The following is a 15,509-nucleotide window of genomic DNA, read 5'->3' as shown; positions in this document are numbered from 1 at the left end:
TTGGGAGCATTGGCTGGGACCAGTTGGGCTGGCCCAGGGACACGTTGGCCAGGCTAATGTTGGAGTCGATGTTTGTAGTTTTGTGACGGCCACGTGTGTTTCTTTGGGTCCGTGCGATGATGTGTGTGCTGCGTCCTGAAAAGGAGCAACCGTCAGCTTGCTGTGGCGATATCTGTGTCATCAAGAGGCCGATGGGAGAAGTGCATCTGACAGTGAGACGCAAGCTTGGTGGTGTCACACTCGGGAAGAAGTATTTGTTTTGTTAAGAGAGTTTTGCCAAGAGAGTGGCATTTTTTTTTAATCAGTTTTATGGGTATAGTACAGACTCCACGGAGCCATGAGCGGACGAGAGCGAGTGCTGTGGGCAGTGCAGGCCCGAGTGAGAGTAGTGTATAGCCAGGAAACATTTTACCTGGCCCTGCCCAATGCCGTGCATTGTGTGTTGCAATGATATAGGGATATTGTTGTATGGTGACTCTGAAGTTTCTACATTGTGGAGAAGATACAGATAGAGTAGAGCGTGTAGTGAAAAGAGGAGGAGAGGTGAGAAGAAGCGGAGAAGGAGAGAAGGCAGAGGACCGAGAAGACGACGGAGACGTAGAAGTAAGTGACCAGAGTTATAGGGGAGACGTAGCTGCTGGAGAAAAGAGATGACTAAGATATTCTGTAGAAGAAAGCTTACACACCAGTGTAGTAGAGGAGACCGTAGGTCATGGTATAGAACCAGAGATGGGTCTGGAAAGAGGAGTGGGAGGAGGAGAAGGAAGTGGCAGTCTGAGTTTGGAGGGCCTAGTGGGAACCTCGGTTGTATTCAGTAGTGCAGTAGATGTTTATAACAGTGTTGTAGTAGTGTTTGGTACTTTGTAATCTGTATACGCCCCTTGTTTAATCTGTTGATGTGCGCAATTAGTTATGTGTTGATTTTCAATTTCTTGTGTGTTCCAAAAATTTTCATAAGCTTTGTATATCTTCCGAATTGTATTGTTTATGAGGGTGCACGTTGTATGCAGAGAGATAACGAAATATAAAACGAAGAAAGAAGTAAGAACGAATGAGAGGAAGAATGAAGGAAGGAGAGAGAGAGAGAGAGAGAGAGAGAGAGAGAGAGAGAGAGAGAGAGAGAGAGAGAGAGAGAGAGAGAGAGAGAGAGAGAGAGAGAGAGAGAGAGAGAGGCTGGGGACAAGACTTCGATGAGTCTCTGACACATAATCTACCCAGCCTGAAGTTCCTAAGATAATATTTATGAGTGCAGTCACTCATATTCCCCAGGTAAATTTCTTTGCTTCCCCTTGTCCATTCAGTTTGAGTTTCACCCACTATTTAGTTGCTCTTCACAATAAAGTAATAAGTAGTCATCTAGCTAGTTTCATCATTAATATTTTCAGAATAAAGTGTTTTATTCATATAAACCAGCGCGGGATGCAGAATAGCAACCGAGTGGGTGTATGTATGTACGAGTATGTCGTCACCCCACCCATCCCTTCTTGTACCCTCCTCTCCATAGCAACAAGGCGGAAGAATGTTTGGCATACTTTACCACGCTTAGTCACAACCCAGTGATTTTACAGAAAGGACGTATTGAGGCAGGCAGTAATATCTGGCAGAGACTGAGGCGGGAATACAGCTTGTCCGGTTAGTTGCTTTAAGGGCATAAGTGAATCATTACCTGCCGTACGCCCCGGCCTACTTAAATGGCATAGGAGTCTCCATGGTAGCTTGCCAGGAAGAGTAGCTGAATACAGCACACTCCATACCCAGGTAAGTGACTCCTCAGCTGCGTGTGGGTACGGGCCGATTTCTTGTACAGTGGGAGGTGAATTACCTTCCTGTGTTCCTGGGCACCTTTTCTGACCAATCACCATAATATCGCTTATCCTTAAGTTTTCTTGTTACTTTGTACCTAAACATGGTACGAAACACAAGGTATGCTTCGCACATTCTCCTAACTCAGCACTTCCTTCAATCAACATTCGATATGTTCGATTATTAAATGGTATTATCACAGATATTATGTGTCACTTTCTATCACACAAAGCCTTCTTTGACACGGGTACTGCAGTTAACCTTATCAAAATGGATGTATTTCGGAAACTCTCTTCCTCTTCTCAGGATATCACTAAATTACCTGCTGATGTCAACCTCAACGGTATATCTGGGAAAATTACCTCACGGGAAAGTACTCTTTTCACGGTCTTTATCATCCCTGGAACTAGACATATGTCATTATTTTTATATTGTATCTGATGAATTTTTCAATGCTGATCTTCTCATAGGCTTCAACACCATGTGCAAATATGACATCAGTCTTTTCCCTGCCATCAATAAAATCGATGTTCTCCCCTCTGATATTTCCTCTCTTGCTGGTGTAGTGACATCTGTCGCAACTTTTCCTTCTGCTAGCGATCAGATGTTATCTACACGGGATTCATGTGTTATGTCATCTAATTTGCCTGTCTCACAGCCTCATTCTCAGTCAACTTCCCAGTCAGACCACAGTGTAACTCCTTGTAAACGCATTTTGCTAGCAGATCCGGTTATGGTATTTGAATGTGCTGTATATGTTGTAAACGCTAACGTTAAGTTAGCTTTTACAACAAAACAATCTCCATGCAAAACAATCTCCAATGCAAAACAATCTCCATGCAAAGGTGTTGAATTAGAATCCGTTCTTACCACAATCGATGAAAATGTATTCTGTAAAATCGGGCTGGAAAATGTCACATCTACGCCTGTCAAGCTCAAAGCACGTGTGCTGCTCGAAGAAGCCTTGCCTTACTCTGAGAAAGTTGTAATCTTGGGTGATTTCCTTTTTTCTGTCAATAATGTATATGCATCTGACAGCCATGACATGTCTTCTCTCCCGCCAATCATGGATGATCACATATCTGTACTTGATTTCCCAGAATCTCAACATGAATTACTCGCTCTCCCAAATACTTTCAGGAAAGTTGTCTCGTTCCCTGGTGAACCTCTGGGCCACACAAACGTCATCACTCACTCTATCCACATGACACCTGGGTGCAGACCATCTTACATCCCCAGCTATAGGGTGCCACACAGTCGTCGAGTTCTACTTAATGAAGCTGTGGGAGCTATGTTACTTCAGGATGTAGTGGGACCTGCCTGTTCACCTCATAACGCTCCCTTACTCGTTCCAAAGAAACAAGGGGGTTGGTACGTTGTTTTCGACTTCAGAAAACTCAACGTATCTACCATTCCTAACTGTTATCCAATGCCGAGATTAGGTGATATTTTACCCTAGTCTTACACTCAGGATTCTTTCAAGTTGAATTAGAGGAAACTTCACGGCCAGGTATTGCTTTCACTACCTCCTTTGGCCAATTTATGTCCAAACGCATCGCCCAGGGTCTACGTAATTCGCCACTAACGTTCCAAAGATTGATGAATTCTATTATCTCAGGTCTTATCAGGTCTTATCTCTTCCCTACTAATATCGATCAGATCTGGCAATTGCTGGATTTTATTGCCAGTTGATAAAAAAACAATTCAGCCTTATCGGTCAACCTCTTACTCATTTCCTTAAGAAAAATGTTGCATTCATCTGGTCTGAAAAGGAACAAGATGTCTTTGATCTCAAAACTGTCTTGTGTTAAGCACCGGTTCTTGCTTTTCAAAATTTCGAGAAAGATATCATCTTATACACTGACGCTTCTGGCTTTGGAATCGGTGCTGCTCTCATGCAGAAAAATTCACTCGGTAAACATCGCGTATTAGCGTATGCTTGCAGACTTCTCAACAAGGCAGAGCAAAATTATGACGTCACAAAGCGTGAAAGTCTCGCCGTGATCTGGGCGTTACATAATTTCGTGAAGTCATCTTAGGCTATATGATTCATGTCCACACTGGTCATTATGCTGTCATAGAGACCTTCAAAGGCAATAACTTCACAGGTCAATTTGTTCGCTAGCATCTCCTGATTCAAGAATTTAATTCTACAATTTCATAGGAGGAGGAGGCAGTAGACACCTGCCGAAACGATAATTACTCCCAGTCAGGTCTAAAGCACTGTTCAAGGGGTGCTGTGAACTTATCATTAAACCCAGCTGTGACCTCACTGAACGTTTCCCTTTGTGTCTCACAACACAAGGGGGCAGTCACAGCCTGCCCTCTAAAGACAACTCTCTTCCTTCACACAAAACTACAAGCACCCTTCACTCAAATATTTTAAAATCATGGCGACTCCTACACCAGCCTCGGAGTCCCCATCTGGGGAGGGGACCATAAATGTCCCCAGGTCGGACTGCCTTTCTGTCGACGATCCTAAGTGTCTTGACATCCTCCTCAACTTTTTCTTCATTAACTTCTGCAACATTCGTGGTCTAAGATCTAATTTTCAATCTGTAGAACACCACCTCTCCTCTTCTAAACCTCATCTTCTTTTCCTCACTGAAACTCAGGTGTCTGAGGCAACTGACAGTAGCCCATTTTCTGTTCCCTCCTACTTTCTCTATCCTCATTTTCGATCCAAAGCTGTATGCTGCGTTTATGTGCGCAATGACTTAACCTGCTCTCGTGCCCACGCTCTTGAATCTTCCAAGTTTTCCACCATCTGGCTACGACTACAGAGTCATTCTCATACTAAATTTATCTGTGCTGTATACCTTTCTCCTAACTCCTCTGACTATAAGAAATTCTTTGACTACTTAACTTCCAAAGAGGAGCACATTCTGACCCTCTTCCCTTTTGCAGAGATCTCCATTCTTGGAGACTTCAATGTTCACCACCAGCTTTGGCTTTCCTCTCCCTACACTGACCATCCTGGTGAACTAGCCTACAACTTTGCTATCCTCCATGACGTAGGTCATGGAGGATAGCAAAGGATAGCAAAGGATAGTAAAGTAGGGTGCAACACCCTACTCGTATTCCTGACCGTCTTGGAGATACGCCCAACATTCTTGACCTTTTCCTGACCTCTAATCCTTCTGCTTATGCTGTCACCCTTTCTTCTCCGTTGGGCTCCTCCGATCACAATCTCATATCTTTATCTTGTCCTATCACTCCAATCCCTCCTAAGGATCCCCCTAAACGAAGGTGCCTCTGGCGTTTTGCTTCTGCTAGTTGCGGGGACCTGAGGAGGTATTTTGCTGATTTTCCTTGGAATGACTACTGCTTCCGTGTCAGAGACCCGTCTTTGTGTGCTGAGCGCATAACAGAGGTGATAGTGTCTGGCATGGAGGCGTACATTCCTCACTCTTTTTCTCGTCCTAAACCTTCTAAACCTTGGTTTAACACAGCTTGTTCTCGTGCTATACATGATAGAGAGGTAGCCCACAAAAGGTACTTAAGCCTTCCATCACCAGAATCTTAGGCACTTTATATTTCTGCCCGGAACCATGCCAAGTCTGTTCTCCAACTAGCCAAAAACTCCTTCATTAACAGAAAATGTCAAAACCTTTCAAGATCTAACTCCCCTCGTGATTTCTGGCATCTAGCCAAAAATATCTCCAATCATTTTGCTTCTTCTTTCCCTCCTCTACTTCAACCAGATGGCACCACTGCTATCACATTTATTTCTAAAGCTTAACTCTTTGCTCAGACCTTTGCTAAAAACTCTACCTTGGACGATTCTGGGCTTGTACCTTCCTCTCCTCCACCCTCTGACTACTTCATGCCACCTATTAAAATTCTTCGCAATGATGTTTTCCATGCCCTCGCTGGCCTAAACCCTCGGAAGGCTTATGGACCTAATGGGGTCCCTCCTATTGTTCTCCGAAACTGTGCCTCCGTGCTTGCACCTTGCCTAGTCAAACTCTCATCTCTGTCTGTCAACATCTACCTTTCCTTCTTGCTGGAAGTTTGCCTACATTCAACCTGTTCCTAAAAAGGGTGACCGCTCTAATCCCTCAAACTACCGTCCTATTGCTTTAATTTCCTGCTCATCTAAAGTTTTTGAATCTATCCTCAACAGGAAGATTCTTAAACATCTATCACTTCACAACCTTTTATCTGATCGCCAATATGGGTTCCGTCAGGGCCGCTCTACTGGTGATCTTCTGGCTTTCCTTACTGAGTCTTGGTCATCCTCTTTTAGAGACTTTGGTGAAACTTTTGCTGTTGCCTTGGACATATCAAAAGCCTTCGATAGAGTCTGGCACAAAGCTTTGATTTCCAAACTACCCTCCTACGGGTTCTATCCTTCTCTCTGTAACTTCATCTCAAGTTTCCTTTCTGACCGTTCTATTGCTGCTGTGGTAGACGGTCACTCTTCTTCTCCTAAATCTATTACCAGTGGTGTTCCTCAGGGTTCTTTCCTGTCACCCACTCTCTTCTTATTATTCATTAATGATCTTCTGAACCAAACTTCTTGTCCTATCCACTCCTATGCTGATGATACCACCCTGCAGTTTTCCACGTCTTTTCATAGACGTCCAACCCTTCAGGAGGTAAACATATCACGCAGGGAAGCCACAGAACGCCCGACTTCTGATCTTTCTAAACTTTCTGATTGGGGCAGAGCAAACTTGATATTGTTCAATGCCTCAAAAACTCAATTCCTCCATCTATCAACTCGACACAACCTTCCAGACAACTATCCCCTCTTATTCAATGACACTCATCTGTCCCCCTCTTCTACACTGAACATCCTCGGTCTGTCCTTTACTTAGAATCTGAACTGGAAACTTCACATCTCATCTCTAGCTAAAACGGCCTCTATAAAGTTAGGTGTTCTGAGACGTCTCCGCCAGTTTTTCTCACCCCCCCCCAGCTGCTAACTCTGTACAAGGGCCTTATCCTTCCATGTATGGAGTATGCTTCACATGTCTGGGGGGGTTCCACTCATACTGCTCTTCTAGACAGGGTGGAATCAAAAGCTTTTCGTCTCATCAACTCCTCTCCTCTAACTGACTGTCTTCAGCCCCTCTCTCACCGCCGCAATGTTGCATATCTAGCTGTCTTCTACCGCTATTTTCATGCCAACTGCTCTTCTGATCTTGCTAACTGCATGCCTCCCCTCCTTCTGCGGCCTCGCTGCACAAGACTTTCCTCTTTCTCTCACCCATATTCTGTCCACCTCTCTAACGCAAGAGTTAACCAGTATTCTCAATCATTCATCCCTTTCTCTGGTAAACTCTGGAACTCCCTGCCTGCTTCTGTATTTCCACCTTCCTATGACTTGAATTCCTTCAAGAGGGAGGTTTCAAGACACTTATCCACCAATTTTTGACCACTGCTTCGACCCTTTTATGGGACTGGCATTTCAGTGTACATTTTTTTTATTAGATTTTTGTTGCCCTTGGCCAGTATCCTTCCTACATAAAAAAAAAAAAAAAAAAAAAAAAAAAAATATATATATATATATATATATATATATATATATATATATATATATATATATATATATATATATATATATATATATATATATATATATATATTTATATATATATATATATATATATATATATATATATATATATATATATATATATATATATATATATATATATATATATATATATATATATATATATATATATATATATATTCCTGGTAAGGCAAACTCAGTGGCAGATACACTATCACGCAATGTTGCTACCATCTTCGTCATGATAGAAATTCCTGCCATGCCAACCACGGATGAAATAAGGAAACATCAACGTTCAGACGCCTTCTGTTCTAGTGTTACTTCGTATTGTAGTAGTAGTATTGCTAGTGTATTACTTTGAATATAGTGATGAAACAAATCTTCCCAAGTTGCAAGTGAGTGCTGATACGTTTTTCATGTAAGACGATCTCTTATAAAAGTCGAGTGATGTCTCTACTAACGATTCTGGCAGACGTTTATCTCAGCTCGTGATACCTCAGTCGCTACTGAGTATCATACTTCACCACATTCATGGCTCACCCCAATCAGGACATCCAGGTCGGGACAGATGCCTCGTGCAAGCAAAACGATCATATTTCTGGCCGACTATGAGGAAAGATACCTTTCAATATTGTGCGATCTATCCTCAGTGTGCTTCACATCGTACCTCACTGGCTCACGAGAGTTCCCTGTTTCCACACCCCATCGCTTCCGCTCCTTGGGATTCGGTCTCTGTTGATCTGCTCAAACTTCCACTTACAGAGAACGGTTATCAGTATCTTCTTGTTTGTGTGGATAGTTTCACTCATTTTACCATTCTTGTTGTTCTCAAGGACAAAACTACAACTTCTGTTGGTAGCGCGATTATCGACATGATTTGTCCTTATAACTCTCCTCATGTCACCTTATCTGACAATGGCGCTGAATTCAATAACTCTGTCTTACAGAAGATTTATAAACAAATTCACATCAAGAAATGTAACATTGTTCCTCACTCACCAAGTTCAAACGGCAAAGTAAAGCGTTGCAATAAACGTATCCTTGATGTTCTGCGTTACATAACAGATGCAAAGCACTCATGGGACGAATGGCTCCCTCAGACAGCCTGCTCTATCATGTCAGCAATCCACTCCACCATCAACGAGCCTCCCCATTTTGTGCTATTTGGTACCGACAAGCGTCTTCCATATGAATTTATCCACGGCGCGCCGCATCATGTCTAGTACATGAATGACTACGTCAAATGTCTCCGCGATTTTCAGTTCACTCATAAGCTCATTCACGATCGCCTTACTGTATCACAAGCTGTGACGCTGCAGAAACAACATCGTAGACCGACATATTCTTCCATTGAAATTGGCGATATAGTCTTCGCCAGAATTCGCGATAGTAACTCTAAATTAGATCCATTGTTCTTTGGGTCACACCGTGTAATCGAATCTCTCCATGGCCACAAAGTAAAACTTATAGAACTCAAAACCTTAGGGGAACAGATCGTCCATGTCGATCATTTGAAGCGTGTGAACAAGGGATTCGATGATGAGTGTGTACATCTGCTATCATTAAGTTCTGAATTAACTGATCCTTCAAGCAGCTCAAGCTTGACCACACACACACACCTTTTTATTTACACACTTAAACTTTGTTCCCATTCCAAGCTTTTAATCATCCTATTTTAATACCATGTATATATGTGTATATTTCTCTTTACTTATATGTGTCGTACATGTGTTATATTATCTGATCATGTCTGAACATTATTATTAATGTTATCGTTCTGTACTCTCCCTCTTATGCCATGTATTATATGTTAATTGCTCACATTTTATTGCTCTATTGTTATATCAGTCTCAACAATTACTATTATGATATATAAGTCATATATTCATCCCATGTGTACCTTGGCCAGTTACGTACATGTGTTCGTCTTCCTTCCTGTTCATTTCTCCTTCTTGCCTATCTCAAGGGAAATTCACATCCACTTCCAGTCCTTAAGGATAACACCTGCGTATATGTGTTCCTTCTCTGTCTCAAGGGAATTTCACACCCACCTCCAGTCTTTAGGGATAACACCTACGTTTGGCCACTTTTCTCTACCTCTCAAGGTAATTTCACACCCACTTCCAATCCTTAGGGATAACATCTGCGTTCGTCTTCCTTCTCTATCTCAAGGGAATTTGACACCCACTTTCAGCCCTTAGGGATAACTATCTGCGATCCACTTAGCTTGAATAAATACAGCCCACATGGTAGCAACCTCTCAGTTCAGTTCAGTCACAGTTCATTCGAGAGTCAGAGTCGCAGACAGTCAGAGGCGAGCTCTCAGTCCCAGTCAGTCACCCAGTCATGAGCAATCAGTCTTGGTTTCTCACTCAGTTCTGCTGAGTCACAATCAGTTTTGAGATGCTGCTCAGTCATCAATCATATCACTTCAGAGAGAGAGAGAGAGAGAGAGAGAGAGAGAGAGAGAGAGAGGGAGTACAATCAATCATCACGTTGAGACAGAGAGAGAGAGAGAGAGAGAGAGAGAGAGAGAGAGAGAGAGAGAGAGAGAGAGAGAGAGAGAGAGAGAGAGAGAGAGAGAGAGAGAGAGGGAGTACAATCAATCATCACGTTACAATTTCGTCTCGAATCCAGTGTGTACAATCAATCATCTATTAAATCAAGAAGAAATCTCATCATCATGTCTTTTATTCGCACATATCAACTATATCAACCAACTATCCACGAACTACAAGCTACCAAAATCATCGTTTCTCACTGCCAGCCCTCCACACTACCAACACTCCAAGCATCATCAACTTAGAACAGAGGTGACAATCAATCCTAGAACACTCCATCTCATACAGCCAAAGTAAACTCTGGAACTCCCTTCCTGCTTCTGTATTTCCACCTTCCTATGACTTGAACTCCAAGAGGGAGGTTTCAAGACACTCATCCTTCAGTTTTTTTTTACCACCTCTTCGAACCCTATTCGGGACCGGCATCTCAGTGGGCTTGTTTTCTTTTTTTGATTTTTTTAGATTTTTGTTGTTCTTGGCCAGTATCTCGCCTATATAAAAAAAAAAAGTCCTGTCGAATCTAGCAAGGAGCCGTGTGCACAAATCAGGTGCACTGCCTCAATTGTCATTTCAACTCTCTTTCCCTACAACCACCAGCCACAATGGCACTCGTTAGGATATAATTCCTGACATTATATTTTTTAATGTACTGGAGATACGCCCAACATTCTTGATTTTTCCTAACCTTCAATCCCTCTGCTTATGCTATAGCTCTGTCTTTTCCAATGAGTTCCTCCGATCAGTATTTTGCCCTGTTCCTCCAATTGTTCTTTGACCTTGCGTGTGTTTACACCATGCCTCTGTCAACTATGTCAACATATATACCTTTCCTTTTTGCTGGCAGTTTGCCTACTTTTAACCTGCTTGAAAAATAAATAAATAAATAAAAAATGGTGACTGCTCTAATCCAACAAATTATCGTCCTATTGCCTTTTTTTTTTTTTATTTATTCCTTAACAGAAAGGTTCTTAAATATCTGTCACTTCATAATCTTGAATCTGATCACTAGCATCTGCTCTATCGAGGCCACTTTATTGCTAATCTTCTGATTTTCCTTACCGAGTCTTGGTCATCATCTTTTAGTGATGTTGGTGAAACTTTTCGCTTTAGATATATGAAAAGAATTTAACAGAATCTACCACAAATCTCTGATTTCCAAATTGCCCTCCTATGGCCTTTCATACTTCTCTCAGCAACTTCACGTGAAATTTCCTTTTTGACCGTTCTATTGCTGCAGTGGCATATCGTCATCGATCTTTTCAAAAGTCTATAAATAGTGTTCCTTAGGGTTCTGTCCTGTCCCCTACTCTATTCCCATTATTCTTCAATGATCATTATGGTATCATTATGCTAATGATACCATTGTGCACTTCCCACGTCTTTTCTTTGACGTTCAGCCCTTCAGAAATTAACCAACTCACACAAGAAAGCCACAGAACTCTTGACTTCTTATCTTCCCACGATTCCTGACCATGACAGAGCAACATAGTGTTGTTTATTGCCTCAAAACTAAATTCCCTCATTTATCCACTCTACAAAATCTTCCAGATAACTATCTCCTCTTCCTCAATGGCACTTCATTATCACCTTCTTCTACACTGAATTTTTTTTGTTTGTTTATATATATATATATATATATATATATATATATATATATATATATATATATATATATATATATATATATATATATATATATATATATATATATATATATATATATATATATATATATATATATATATATATATATATAACATTCCGTTGTTCTTGGCCATTACTCCAATAACTGCATAAAAAAGAAGATATATTTTGGAAGAATATGTAATTGGTCTTAGTGCCATAAAAACTTACTCAATATATTAAACGAAACATAAGTATATGGAAAACAATTAATAATTATATACAAACTGTACTGGAACCAAAAACTGACAGTAAGAGTGGGAGCAGATCAGAATAACTGGACAGAAATAAGACTAGATTTAAGATGGGTGCGTTTTATCTATCTATCTATCTATCTATGTATCTATCTATCTATCTATCTATCTATCTATCTATCTATCTATCTATCTATCTATCTATATATATATATATATATATATATATATATATATAGAGAGAGAGAGAGAGAGAGAGAGAGAGAGAGAGAGAGAGAGAGAGAGAGAGAGAGAGAGAGAGAGAGAGAGAGAGAGAGAGAGAGAGAGAGAGAGAGAGAGAGAGAGTAAAATCAATCTCATTCGGCATTCGAATATCCGGCAGCTTCAAGCATCCGGCACATTTTTCCCCAAACCTTAAAATCAATAAAAAATCAATGTGTACTGAAAAAATCGATTAAAATTCCCGCGCGAGGCATACTTTGTCCCCTCGCCACCAGAGCGCACTGCTTCACGCCACCCGCGGCCCACTGCACTGTGTTTACTCAGTGACTCAGTCCTGCGTGTGCACTGTTTATCGCCTGACGCCTTCATCATGCCTAAAGTTGTAGAAAAGAGGAAGCGTGTTGTGCTTACACTTAAGCAGCTGATCAGATCAGCTGCTGATTAAGATCAGCTGATCTTTGTTATGGTAAGATGCGTGAGTGTAGGGTGGTGATTGTGGACATAATTTCAGTTCTATTCCAGTATCCGGCAATATTCAAGTATCCGGCACGTCGGCGGTCCCGTTGATGCCGGATGAGAGGGATTTTACTGTATATATATATATATATATATATATATATATATATATATATATATATATATATATATATATATATATATATATATATATATATATATATATATATATATATATATATATATATATATATATATATATATATATATATATATATATATATATATATATATATATATATATATATATTTTTTTTTTTTTTTTTTTTTAATAATAAGAGCTGTGGGAAATGGAACCATGGCGAAACAACTGCTACAAATAAGAAGAGAGTGAGAGAGGTGTGGCATTCCATGGTCAGCAACGTCTGTAGGATAAGGTAGCATCAATCTTTAACTTGTTAGATATAATTCACCGGTATAAGGACTGTATTTCTGAGGAACTTTGAATGTGAATTTAGTATTTTTTTTTTTATGTCAATAAGCAATAGACTTGTATCATCAGCACACATGGTGAATCTGAATTTAGGGTTTGAACAAAATGTCATTAATGTAAATATGAAATAAAATTGTACCTAATACTGATCATTATGGTACACACCATTATAATCCTCTTTACATAATATTTCGAATTACTGTACACTCCTTGAAACCAATTTACACACACACACGGACATCGACAATTAGCGACCTATTTAAAATTTACCAGCATTTAACAATATATATATATATATATATATATATATATATATATATATATATATATATATATATATATATATATATATATATATATATATATATATATATATATATATATATATATATATATATATATATATATATATATATATATATATATATACGAGTATATATATATATATATATATATATATATATATATATATATATATATATATATATATATATATATATATATATATATATATATATATATATATATATATATATATATAGATATATATAGATATATTGCTAAATGCTGGTAAATTTGAAATAGGTCGCCAATCATTATATATATATATATATATATATATATATATATATATATATATATATATATATATATATATATATATATATATATATATATATATATATATATATATATATATATATATATATATATATATATATATATATATATATATATATATATATATATATATATATATATATATATATATATATATATATATATATATATATATATATATATATATATATATATATATATATATATATATATATATATATATATATATATATATATATATATATATATATATATTGCTAAATACAGGTAAATTTTAAATAGGTTGCTAATTGTCGATGTCCGTTTTGTTTCCAGAGTTGTCTAGTAGAATAACTCGCGATTTCTAGATGGAAATAACATCTGCTTTTAAGGACACAATAAGGACAACGTAGTAGGTGTGAAGAAGTATGTTTCAAGAACTTGTCCTCAGGACCTGGCCCTGTGGATTTACTGCTTTTACGAAATATTGCATTTGTGTGCAATTCAGTAGAAAAAAAAAAAAATAATAATAATAATAATAATAATAAGTAGTAGGAGGGAGGTTAGGGAAATATTCTTTCAAATTAAAATTAAAATTCAATGTCTCTCATTCTTAAAAAAAAAAAAATTCATTAAATTTATTAGATAGGTCTGTTCATTGTAGTTTAAATGTATTTGTTGTTGTTTCATTGTACTAAAATCCTTCTTAATACGGAATTTCATGTTTTCCACTGAGATTTTGGATCTCACTGGTTTGATTCTAATTTATCTACAAAGTATTTCTATTTAGCTACCCTTAATATGGGGCTCAATCGGTATGTGTGTGTGTGTGTGTGTGTGTGTGTGTGTGTGTGTGTGTGTGTGTGTGTGTGTGTGTGTGTGTGTGTGTGTGTTTTGAGAGTGTTTGTGCTACATTTTGGGTCAGAAAAGAGAACACTTATTTATTTGGAACCTAAATTGTATATATATATATATATATATATATATACTCGTATATATATATATATATATATATATATATATATATATATATATATATATATATATATATATATATATATATATATATATATATATATATATATATATATATATATATATATATATATATATATATATATATATATATATATATATATATATATATATATATATATATATATATATATATATATATATATATATATATAATTTTTTTTTATTTATTTATTTTTTTTTTTCATGTTTATATTCATCCAAAGCTCAACTCTAAAAAATATTTTGATACCTATCAGTTGATAACCTAGTATCATATTCTAAGAAGTAACGTATTGCTCTTACCTCATAGATTTATCAACTGCAGCAGCCCAGCGAATCCACCTCAATGCTCTGACTTCCAAAGGTTCAATAAAAGTCTCACTTGCTACCCCTACCAGAACGAACAGCAGTAACATTGCATTCATCGACCACATATTGCTAGTCGCGTCTCAAGGTGCGTAACCTAAGCTTAGAGTCTCACTGAGGAAAAGAAATTGCATGATGCATTTGTGTGCGTGTGTGTGTGTGTGTGTGTGTGTGTGTGTGTGTGTGTGTGTGTGTGTGTGTGTGTGTGTGTGTGTGTGTGTGTGTGTGTGTGTGTGTGTGTGTGTGTGTGTGTGTGTGTGTGTGTGAAAATGATAACATACGTGCTCTCAAGGCATCCACGATGTCGACATCAGTCATTGTTTTAATTCGTGTTTCTTCATACATTTTTTTTTTTTTTCTCACGTCGCTCCAAAAGATTCAGAATCTTGTACGTGATATTTTTTTCTAGATTCATGCTGAATTACTAGCTTTTTTTTCTTCAAACGCTATGTTAAAACACCATGGCTACTGTCATAAGTAATGATTATAAGTTTAATATGTGTGGTTCGTGGCACTAATTAACCGTCACCTCTGACAGCCAATAAGTTTAGTATCTTTAAGAAAAAAGAAAAAAAAAAAAAACACTGGTA

At 37.9% G+C, this 15,509-nt stretch overlaps 1 long non-coding RNA gene across 1 annotated transcript in view; it reads right to left on the bottom strand.

Moving 5' to 3' along the window:
- Window positions 1-15,098, bottom strand: part of LOC135107817 (uncharacterized) — a 50,362-nt gene extending 35,264 nt beyond the window's left edge. Inside the window, exon 1 of the long non-coding RNA XR_010272008.1 lies at window positions 14,857-15,098. This is a non-coding gene — a long non-coding RNA (uncharacterized LOC135107817). The remainder of the gene's footprint in view (window positions 1-14,856) is intronic.
- Between the last annotated feature and the right edge of the window lie 411 nt (window positions 15,099-15,509).

The sequence above is a fragment of the Scylla paramamosain genome, chromosome 16 (assembly GCF_035594125.1).
Source record: "Scylla paramamosain isolate STU-SP2022 chromosome 16, ASM3559412v1, whole genome shotgun sequence".
NCBI classification, from domain to species: Eukaryota; Metazoa; Arthropoda; class Malacostraca; order Decapoda; family Portunidae; genus Scylla; species Scylla paramamosain.
This window is presented reverse-complemented; position numbering and strand designations above follow the sequence as displayed.